Source organism: Oryx dammah, unplaced genomic scaffold, assembly GCF_014754425.2.
Source record: "Oryx dammah isolate SB20612 unplaced genomic scaffold, SCBI_Odam_1.1 HiC_scaffold_5, whole genome shotgun sequence".
In the NCBI taxonomy this organism is placed as follows: Eukaryota; Metazoa; Chordata; class Mammalia; order Artiodactyla; family Bovidae; genus Oryx; species Oryx dammah.
The window spans coordinates 105542615-105552858 of NW_024070189.1; the positions used below are offsets into that span (position 1 = coordinate 105542615).

The following is a 10244-nucleotide window of genomic DNA, read 5'->3' on the forward strand; positions in this document are numbered from 1 at the left end:
ATCATATACTGAGTCATAAGTCTCAATAAAGTGCAAAAGATTAAAATCTTATAGTATGTGAGCATAATGGAATTAAATTAAAAGTCAAGAACAATAGCAATCTAGAAAATCCTCCTAAATATTTGAAAAGTAAACATTCTTCTAAATGAAAGTGAAAGTTGCTCAGTCATGTCAGACTCTTTGTGACCCCTTGGACTATACAGCCCATGGAATTCTTCAGGCCAGAATACTGGAGTGGGTAACCTTTCCCTTTTCTGAGTGATCTTCCCAACCCAGGGATCGAACCCAGGTCTCCCACATTGCAGGCAGATTCTTTACCAGCTGAGCCACAAGGGAAGCCCACAGATACTGGAATAGGTAGCCTATCCCTTCTCCAGCGGATCTTCCTGACCCAATAACTCATGACAAAAAATTAGTAGGGAAATTAGAAAATATTTTAACTGAATGATGATGAAAATAAAAAGTAACAAATTTTATGGAATGAACTTAAAGCAGTGCCTACAAGGAAATATTCAATCATAAAAGTCTATAATAGAAAAAAAAACAAAGATTAAAAATTGATAGCTCAAATTTACACTTTACCAGTCTAAAAACGAGAACACATTGATCCCACAATGAGTAGAAGGAAAGAAATAATAAAAACCAAAGTCAATTAAATACAAACAAGCAAATAAATAAAAATAATAAAGCCAAAAGATAACTCTTTGAGATGATTAATAAAAAGTTTTAAAAACCCAGAAAAACTAATCAAGAAAAAAAGAAAAACTTACAAATATCCAAAATAGAAGATAAGACATCACTACAGAGCCAATAGATATAAAGAATTATTATAAACAACTTTATAATAATAAACTCAAGATTTTAGATGAAATGGACAAATTCCTTGAAACAAATCTACCAAAAGTAAGACACATGAAAAAAGAGACAATATGAACAGCCCTATTTTTTAGTGTTCTGTTGCTTCACAGCCAGTCCCAAAACTTAGCAATGTAAAAAACAAAAGCAACAACCATTTTGTAGCTGCTGAATTAATTGACTTCAGTTAGTTTCTCCCCATCCAATGGTGTTGGCCAGGATGACTCAGCCTGCTTCTCTCAGTTGGCAGACAGGCCACGCTGGAAAGTCCACGGATGTATTACTCACATGTCTGGTACCTAGTGCTCCTTCTCTTGAGTTCCCTCTTAACCAGGCAGCCTCAGAGCAGTCATATTTTCTCTATTGTGGCTGACTTCAAGAGGGAAAGCATGAGCTGCCGGGGCTCCTAAGGGACAGAACTTAAACTGACTTTCATTTTCCCATATCCTATTCGTCAAAGTCTTAAGACCACACTAGCCTCAAGAGAGGAAGATGTATGCAAAGGAATGCACACAAAAGGGTAAGAAATGGATGGCATCCCAGTTTGGAGATCCTCTACCACAACCTAAATCTATTAAATAAACATAACCAAAAACTCCCCCTCCCCACCCCGCAAAAAAAGAACTGAAGGCCTAGATGAGTTCAGTGGTTCAGTTTAGTTCAGTCTCTCAATCATGACTGACTCTTTGTGACCCCATGGACTGCAGCACACCAGGCTTCCCTGTCCATCACCAACTCCTGGAGCTTGCTCAAACTCATGTCCATCAAGTTGGTGATGCCATCCAACCATCTCGTCATCTGTCGTCCCCTTCTCCTTCAGCCTTCAATCATTCCCAGCATCAGGGTCTTGTCCAATGAGTCAGTTCTTCACATCAGGTGGCCAAAGTATTGGAGTTTCAGCTTCAGCATCAGTCCTTCCAATGAATATTCAGGATTGATATCCTTTAGGATGGACTGGTTGGATCTCCTTGCCATTCAAGAAACTCTCGTCTTCTCCAACACCACAGTTCAAAAACATCAGTTCTTTGGTGCTCAGCTTTCTTTATGGTCCAACTCTCACATCCATACATGACTACTGGAGAAACCATAGTTTTGACTAGACAGACCTTTGTTGTCAAAGTAATGTCTCTGCTTTTTAATAGGCTGTCTAGGTTGGTCATAGCTTTTCTTCCTAGCAATTTTGAATTTCATGGCTATAGTCACCATCTGTGGTGATTTTAGAGCCCCCCAAAATAAAGACTGTCACTGTTTTTATTGTTTCCCCATCTATTTGCTATGTAGTGATGGGACTACTACAACAAAAACAAGACCAGGAGCTGACTGTGGCTCAGATCATGAACTCCTTATTGCCAAATTAAGACTTAAATTGAAGAAAGCAGGGAAAACCACTAGACCATTCAGGTATGACTTAAATCAAATCCATTATGATTATACAGTGGAAGTGAGAAATAGATTTAAGGGACTAGATCTGATAGATAGAGTGCCTGATGAATTATGGACGGAGGTTCATGAGAGTGTACAGGAGACAGGGATCAAGACCATCCCCATGGAAAAGAAATGCAAAAAAGCAAAATGGCTGTCTGGGGAAGCCTTACAAATAGCTGTGAATAGAAGAGAAGTGAAAAGCAAAGGAGAAAAGCAAAGATATAAGCATCTGAATGCAGAGTTCCAAAGACTAGCAAGAAGAGATAAGAAAGCCTTCCTCAGCGACCAATGCAAAGAAATAGAGGAAAATAACAGAATGGGAAAGACTAGAGATCTCTTCAAGAAAATTAGAGATACCAAGGGAACATTTCATGCAAAGATGGGCTTGATAAAGGACAGAAATGGTCTGGACCTAACAGAAGCAGAAGATATTAAGAAGAGGTGGCAAGAATACACGGAAGAACTGTACAAAAAAGATCTTCACGACCCAGATAATCACGATGGTGTGATCACTCACCTAGAGCTAGACATCCTGAAATGTGAAGTCAAGTGGGCCTTAGAAAGCATCACGACAAACAAAGCTAGTGGAGGTGATGGAATTCCAGTGGAGCTATTTCAAATCCTGAAAGATGATGCTGTGAAAGTGCTGCACTCAAGATGCCACAAAATTTGGAAAACTCAGCAGTGGCCACAGGACTGGAAAAGGTCAGTTTTCATTCCAATCCCAAAGAAAGGCAACGCCAAAGAATGCTCAAACTACTGCACAATTGCACTCATCTCACACGCTAGTAAAGTAATGCTCAAAATTCTCCAAGCCAGGCTTCAGCAATACATGAACCATGAACTTCCAGATGTTCAAGCTGGTTTTAGAAAAGGCAGAGGAACCAGAGATCAAATTGCCAACATCCGCTGGATCATGGAAAAAGCAAGAGAGTTCCAGAAAAACATCTATTTCTGCTTTATTGACTATGCCAAAGCCTTTGACTGTGTGGATCACAATCAACTGTGGAAAATTCTGAAAGAGATGGGACTACCAGACCACCTGACCTGCCTCTTGAGAAACCTATATGCAGGTCAGGAAGCAACAGTTAGAACTGGACATGGAACAACAGACTGGTTCCAAATAGGAAAAGTAGTATACGTCAGAGCTGTATATTGTCACCCTGTTTATTTAACTTATATGCAGAGTACATCATGAGAAATGCTGGGCTGGAGGAAGCACAAGCTGGAATCAAGATTGCTGGGAGAAATATCAATAACCTCAGATATGCAGATGAGACCACCCTTATGGCAGAGAATGAAGAGGAACTAAAAAGCCTCTTGATGAAAGTGAAAGTGGAGAGTGAAAAAGTTGGCTTAAAGCTCAACATTCAGAAAACGAAGATCATGGCATCCGGTCCCATCACTTCATGGGATATAGATGGGGAAACAGTGGAAACAGTGTCAGACTTTATTTAGGGGGGCTCCAAAATCACTGAAGATGGTGATTGCAGCAATGAAATTAAAAGACGCTTACTCCTTGGAAGAAAAGTTATGAGCAACTTAGATAGCATATTCAAAAGCAGAGACATTACTTTGCCAACAAAGGTCCATCTAGTCAAGGCTATGGTTTTTCCTGTGGTCATGTATGGATATGAGAGTTGGACTGTGAAGAAAGCTGAGCACTGAAGAATTGATGCTTTTGAACTGTGGTGTTGGAGAAGACTCTTGAGAGTCCCTTGGACTGCAAGGAGATCCAACCAGTCCATTCTGAAGGAGATCAGCCCTGGGTGTTCTTTGGAAGGAATGATGCTAAAGCTGAAACTCCAGTACTTTGGCCACCTCATGCGAAGAGTTGACTCATTGGAAAAGACTCTGATGTTGGGAGGGACTGGGGGCAGGAAGAGAAGGGGACGACAGGGGATGAGATGGCTGGATGGCATCACTGACTCGATGGATGTGAGTCCGAGTGAAATCCGGGAGTTGGTGATGGATAGGGAGGCCTGGCGTGCTGCAATTCATGGGGTCGTAGAGTTAGACACGACTGAGTGACTGAACTGAACTGAACTGAGTGATGGGACTGGATGCCATGATCTTAGTGTTTTGAATGTTGAGTTTTAAATAGACTTTTTCATTCTCCTCTTTCACTTTCATCAAGAAGCTCTTTAGTTCTTCATTTTCTGCCATAAGGGTGATGTCATCTGCGTATCTGAGGTTATTGATGCTTCTCCCAACAATCTTGATTCAAGCTTGTGCTTCATCCAGCCTAGCATTTCATATGATGTACTCTTCATAAAAGTTAAAGAAGCGGGGTAACAATATACAGCCTTGATCTACTCCTTTCCCAATATGGAACCAGTCCATTGTTCCATGTCCAGTTCTAAACTGTTGCTTCTTGACCTGCATTCAGATTTCTCAGAAGGCAGGTCAGGTGGTCTGGTATTCCCATCTCTTTCAGAATTTTCCACAGTTTGTTGTAATCCACACAGTCAAAGGCTTTGGGATAGTCAATAGAGCAGAAGTAGATGTTTCTCTGCAACTCTCTTGCTTTTTCAATGATCCAACAGATGTTGGCAATTTGATCTCTGGTTCCTCTGCCTTTTCTAAATCCAGCTTGAACATCTGAAAGTTCATGGTTCATGTACTATTGAAGCCTGACTTGGAGAATTTTGAGCATTATTTTGCTAGCGAGTGAGATGAGTGCAATTGTGCGGTAGTTTGAGCATTCTTTGGTGTTGCCTTTCTTTGAGATTGGAATGAAAACTGACCTTTTCCAGTCCTGTGGCCACTGCTGAGTTTTCCAATATTGCTGGCATATTGAGTGCAGCACTTTCACAGCATCATCTTTCAGGATTTGAAATAGCTCCACTGGAATTCCATCACCTCCACTAGCTTCATTCATACTGATGCTTCTTAGGCCCACATGACTTCGTATTCCAGGATGTCTGGCTTAGGTGAGTGATCACACTATCGTGGTTATCTGGGTCATGGAGATCTTTTTTCTATAGTTCTTCTGTGTTTTGGTGTCACCTCTTCTTAATATCTTCTGCTTCTGTTAGGTCCATACCATTTCTGTCCTTTATTGTTCCCATCTTCACATGAAATACTCCCTTGGTATCTCTGATTTTCTTGAAGAGGTCTCTAGTCTTTTCCATTCTATTCCAAAGAATAGCAAGGAGAGATAAGAAAGCCTTCTTCAGTGATCAATGCAAAGAAATACATTTCACTGATACGTCCTATCAAATATGTAAGGATGAAAGCTATCAATCTTACAGACCTAGTGGGCTTCGTCGCTTTTCAGTTGGCTCAGTGACAAAGAATCCACCTTCCAATGCAGGAGACAGAAGAGGCATGGGCTCAATCCCTGGGTTGGAAACATGTCCTAGAGAAGGAAATGGCAACCCACACCAATGTTCTTGCTGGACAGAGGAAATTTGCATGAACAGGGGATCTTGGCAGGCTACCGTCCACAGGTCACAGAGTCAGACATGACTGAGTGACTGAGTACAGATGCATGCATGCATACACATATGCGAAAGCAAAAAATCCTCAATAGAATATCAATACATAGAATCCTGGCAACCTATAAACGTGATAATAAATCATGGCCAAGTAGATCCTAAGAAATGCAAGTTTTTGAATGTTGATTCAAAAGTGAATCTATAATTCATCCTGTTAATGAAATAAATGAATAAAATAATATATAATTATTTTAATAGATGCAGGGGGGGAAAATGACAAAACTTAACATCAATTCATGACCTAAATTCTCAGCACACTAGAAATAAAAATGAATTTCCTCAGTTTGATAACTGTTGCTTATGAAAAGCTACAGTTAGCATCATACTAAGTAGTGATATACTGAATGCCACGTTCACAACTTCTACTGAACATTATGCTGGGGGTTCTTTGAAAGCATGCAAAATGAATAAAAGGCAAAAACATTGGAAGGAAGTCAATAAAACTGCCTTTGTTCATAGAAAATGTGATGGTCTGCATAGATAATCTAAAGAGCCTACAAAAAACTACTAATATTAAAAAACAAATTTAGCAAACTCACAGATACAAGGTCAAAAACAGAAAGATTAATAATTGCATTTTATATACTAGCAATAAAAATTGGAATATAAAAATTTTAATTTACAATAGCATGAAAAAACATTAGATGCATAGAAACACATCTAACAAAAGATACTAAAGATTGTCACACTGAAAATTATAAAACCCTGCTAACAGAAATTAAAGGAGACCTTCTTTCATACATTAAAACTAGAGGCACACTGATTTTTTTTAAGATATAACTGACATTGTTAAGAAGAAAAAATAGAAATCCTTTACATTCTTATATACTAACAATAAAAATATCAGAAAGATAAATTAAGGGAACAATCCTGTTTACCATTTCAACAAAAGAACAAAATACCTAGGAATAAACCTACTTAAAGAGACAAAAGACACAGAAAACTATAATACACTGATGAAAACAAAAATCAAAGACAACACAGAGATATACCATATTCTTAAATTGGAAAAATCAATACTGTCAAAATTACTATGCTTCCCATAACAATCTACAGATTCAGTGCTGCTGCTGCTGCTAAGTCACTTCAGTCGTGTCTGATGCTATATGACCCCAGAGACAGCAGCCCACCAGGCTCCCCCGTCCCTGGGATTCTCCAGGCAAGAACACTGGAGTGAGAGCAATCCCTATCAAATCACCAGTGGCATTTTTCACAGAACTAGAACCAAAAAAAATTCACAATTTGTATGGAAATACAAAGACCCTGAATAGCCAAAGCAATCTTGAGAAAGAAAGATGGAAACAAACTCCCTGACTTCAAATTATACTACAAAGCTACAGTCATCAAAACAGTATGGCACTGGTGTGAAAGCAGCAATATGGGCACCTTATCTTTGACAAAGGAGGCAAGAAGATACAATGCAGAAAAGACAGCCTCTTCAACAAGTGGTGATGGGAAAACTGAACAGCTATGTGTTGTTTTTTTTTAGTGAAATTAAAACACTTCCTAACTCCATACACAAAAATAAACTCAAAATGGATTAAAAACTTAAATGTAAGGCTGGAAACTATAAGGCTCTTAGAGGAAACCATGGGCAGTATACCCTTTGACATAAATTGTAGCAAGATTCTCTCTGACACACCTAGAATAATGAAAATAAAAACAAAAATAAATAGATAGGACCTAGTTAAAAGCTTTTACACAACAAAGGAAACTAAACAAGATGAAAAGACAACACTCAGAATGGGAGAAAATAATTGCAAACAAAGCAACTGACAAAGGGTTAATCTCCAAAATATATAAGCAGCTCATACAATATAAGAAACACACACAGCCCAATCAACAAATGGGCAGAAGACCTAAACAGACATTTCTCCAAAGAAGACATACAGATGGCCAGTAACATGTGAAAAGATTAACATTAATAATTAAATCTATGATGAGATATCACCTTACTCCAGTTAGAAAAGCCATCATCAAGAAATCTGCAAACAATAAATCCTGGAAAGGATATGGAGAAAAGGGACCCTGTTAGTGGGAAGGCAAACTGATACAATCATTAGGGAAAACAGTATGGAGATTCCTTTTAAAAACTAGGAATAATACTACCACATGACCATCAATCCCACTATTGAGCACATACTCTGAAAAAAACATAATTATAAAAGACTCATGTACCCCAATGTTCATTGCAGCAATATTTACAGTGGCCAGGACATGGAAGCAACCTAGATGTCCATTGACAAATGAATGGATAAAGAAGTTGTAGTACGTATAAGGCAATGGCACCCCACTCCAGTACTCTGGCCTGGAAAATCCAATGGACAGAGAAGCCTGGTGGGCTGCAGTCCATGGGGTCACTAAGAGTCGGACATGACTGAGCAACTTCACTTTTACTTTTCACTTTCATGCATTGGAGAAGGAAATGGCAACCCACTCCAGTATTCTTGCCTGGAGAATCCCAGGGATGGGGGAGCCCGGTGGGCTGCTGTCTATGGGGTCGCACAGAGTTGGACACGACTGAAGTGACTTAGCAACAGCAGCAGCAGCAGTACATATAAATGTACCAGGGAATATTACTTGAGCACAAAAGGAACAAATCTGAGTCATTTGTGGTAAGGTAGATGCACCTAGAGCTTATTACACAGAGTAATGTAAGTCAGAAAGAGAAAAACGACTATAGTATATTAATGTATATGAAGGTGATGGCACCCCACTCCAGTACTCTTGCCTAGAAAATCCCATGGACAGAGGAGCCTGGTAGGCTGCAGTCCATGGGGTCTCAAAGAGTCGGACACGACTGAGTGACTTCCCTTTCACTTTTCACTTTCATGCATTGGAGAAGGAAATGGCAACCCACTCCAGCATTCTTGCATGGAGAATCCCAGGGACGGGGGAGCCCGGTGGGCTGCCATCTATGGGGTCGCACAGAGTTGGATACGACTGAAGCGACTTAGCAGCAGCAGCATGCATATATATGGAATCTAGAAAATGGTACTGATGAATCTGGTAAAGAACAGACTTGTGGATGCAGTCAGAGAAGGTAAGGGTGGGACAAACTGAAAAAGTAGCGTTGACACTATCACATGTGAAATAGTCAGTGGGTAGTTGCTAAATAACACGGGGAGCCCAGCCTGGCACTCTGTGATGACCTGCAGGGGTGTGAAGGGAGTAAGGGAGGTTCATGAGCTGAGGGATGTGTGTGTGTGTGTGTGTGTGTAATTATAACCGATTCTCACTGTTGTACAGCAGAAACCAACACAAAATTGTAAAGCAATTTTCCACCAGTTAAAAAATTAATAAAATTTCAAAAATAAAATAAATACAAAATGGAGTGATTTGCTCCCAGAATATCAAACCACAATCTCATTGCAGTTTCAACATCTCCTAGGGGTATGAAATTTTATTGTTTTTGTGCGGCAGTATCTTTAATTAAGTACAGACTTTTCCAATCATGTCACCTAGAGGTCATTTTATCCACTGCTGTTTGGCTATGAGTCTCTGGTCTCTCTCAGCAATGGTAAGGTGGACACTTTCCATGGAGAAGAGAGATCCATGATGTTGCCTTTGCCAATAATGAAAATGTTGGAAAATCTGGTGTCAAAGCTCTTGCCACTGGCATCTTTCTCATGAGCTACAAAAGAAACAGGGTGTCCCTTGCAGTTGGTGATCATATCAATTCTTTCCAGGTTAGCACCTCCAGAAACCGTGCACAGGTTCCCAGTGTCAAATTAGATGAAACCAGTAATCCTGCCAGTCACCTGATCAATTTGAATGGCGTTGTTCACCGTGATGAGGGACTCAAGGCGGCTGATGGTGCAAACATCATGGGTCATCAGATGCAGAATTCCTTTTGCCCTGCAAAGATCTTTCTCACATTGTACAACTTATCCCTGGCCTCTTTTGGTGTAATGCAATGAGCAGCAAAAGATGACAACTCTCTCCAATCTTGTCAATGCTAATGATATCCATAAATCCAGCAGAGTAGTTTATATCAGTGCAGGCCTTGCCGTCAATCTAAATGAAACACTGCATACAAATCTTTATTTCATCTCCTGTCAAAGCATACTTAAGTCTGTTCCTTAGGAAAATTATTAGGAAGAGACATTCCCTTAGCTCATGGGGACCAATAAAGGGGTGAGAAGCAAACACACCAGTCAGTTTATCCGGCATCCAATGTTTTGGAGCTGTTACACACTTCAGGTGCTTCTTGAGACCATGAGCCATGACTTCACTGGGCATAAAAGAGCTGGGAAAGTGAATTTTAAATATGTAACCTGAAATTTCAGTAGTCTACTCATCCCATCACTTCATGGGAAATAGACGGGGAAACAGTGGAAACAGTGGCAGACTTTATTTGGGGGGGGCTCCAAAATCACTGAAGATGATGGTGACTGCAGCCATGAAATTAAAAGACGCTTACTCCTTGAAGAAAAGTTATGACCACCCTAGATAGCATATTCA

At 39.9% G+C, this 10244-nt stretch overlaps 1 pseudogene; it reads right to left on the reverse strand.

Annotated features, from left to right (window-relative positions):
• Positions 1 to 9248: 9248 nt before the first annotated feature.
• On the reverse strand, positions 9249 to 10007 carry LOC120864659 (annotated as a pseudogene).
• Positions 10008 to 10244: the final 237 nt, after the last annotated feature.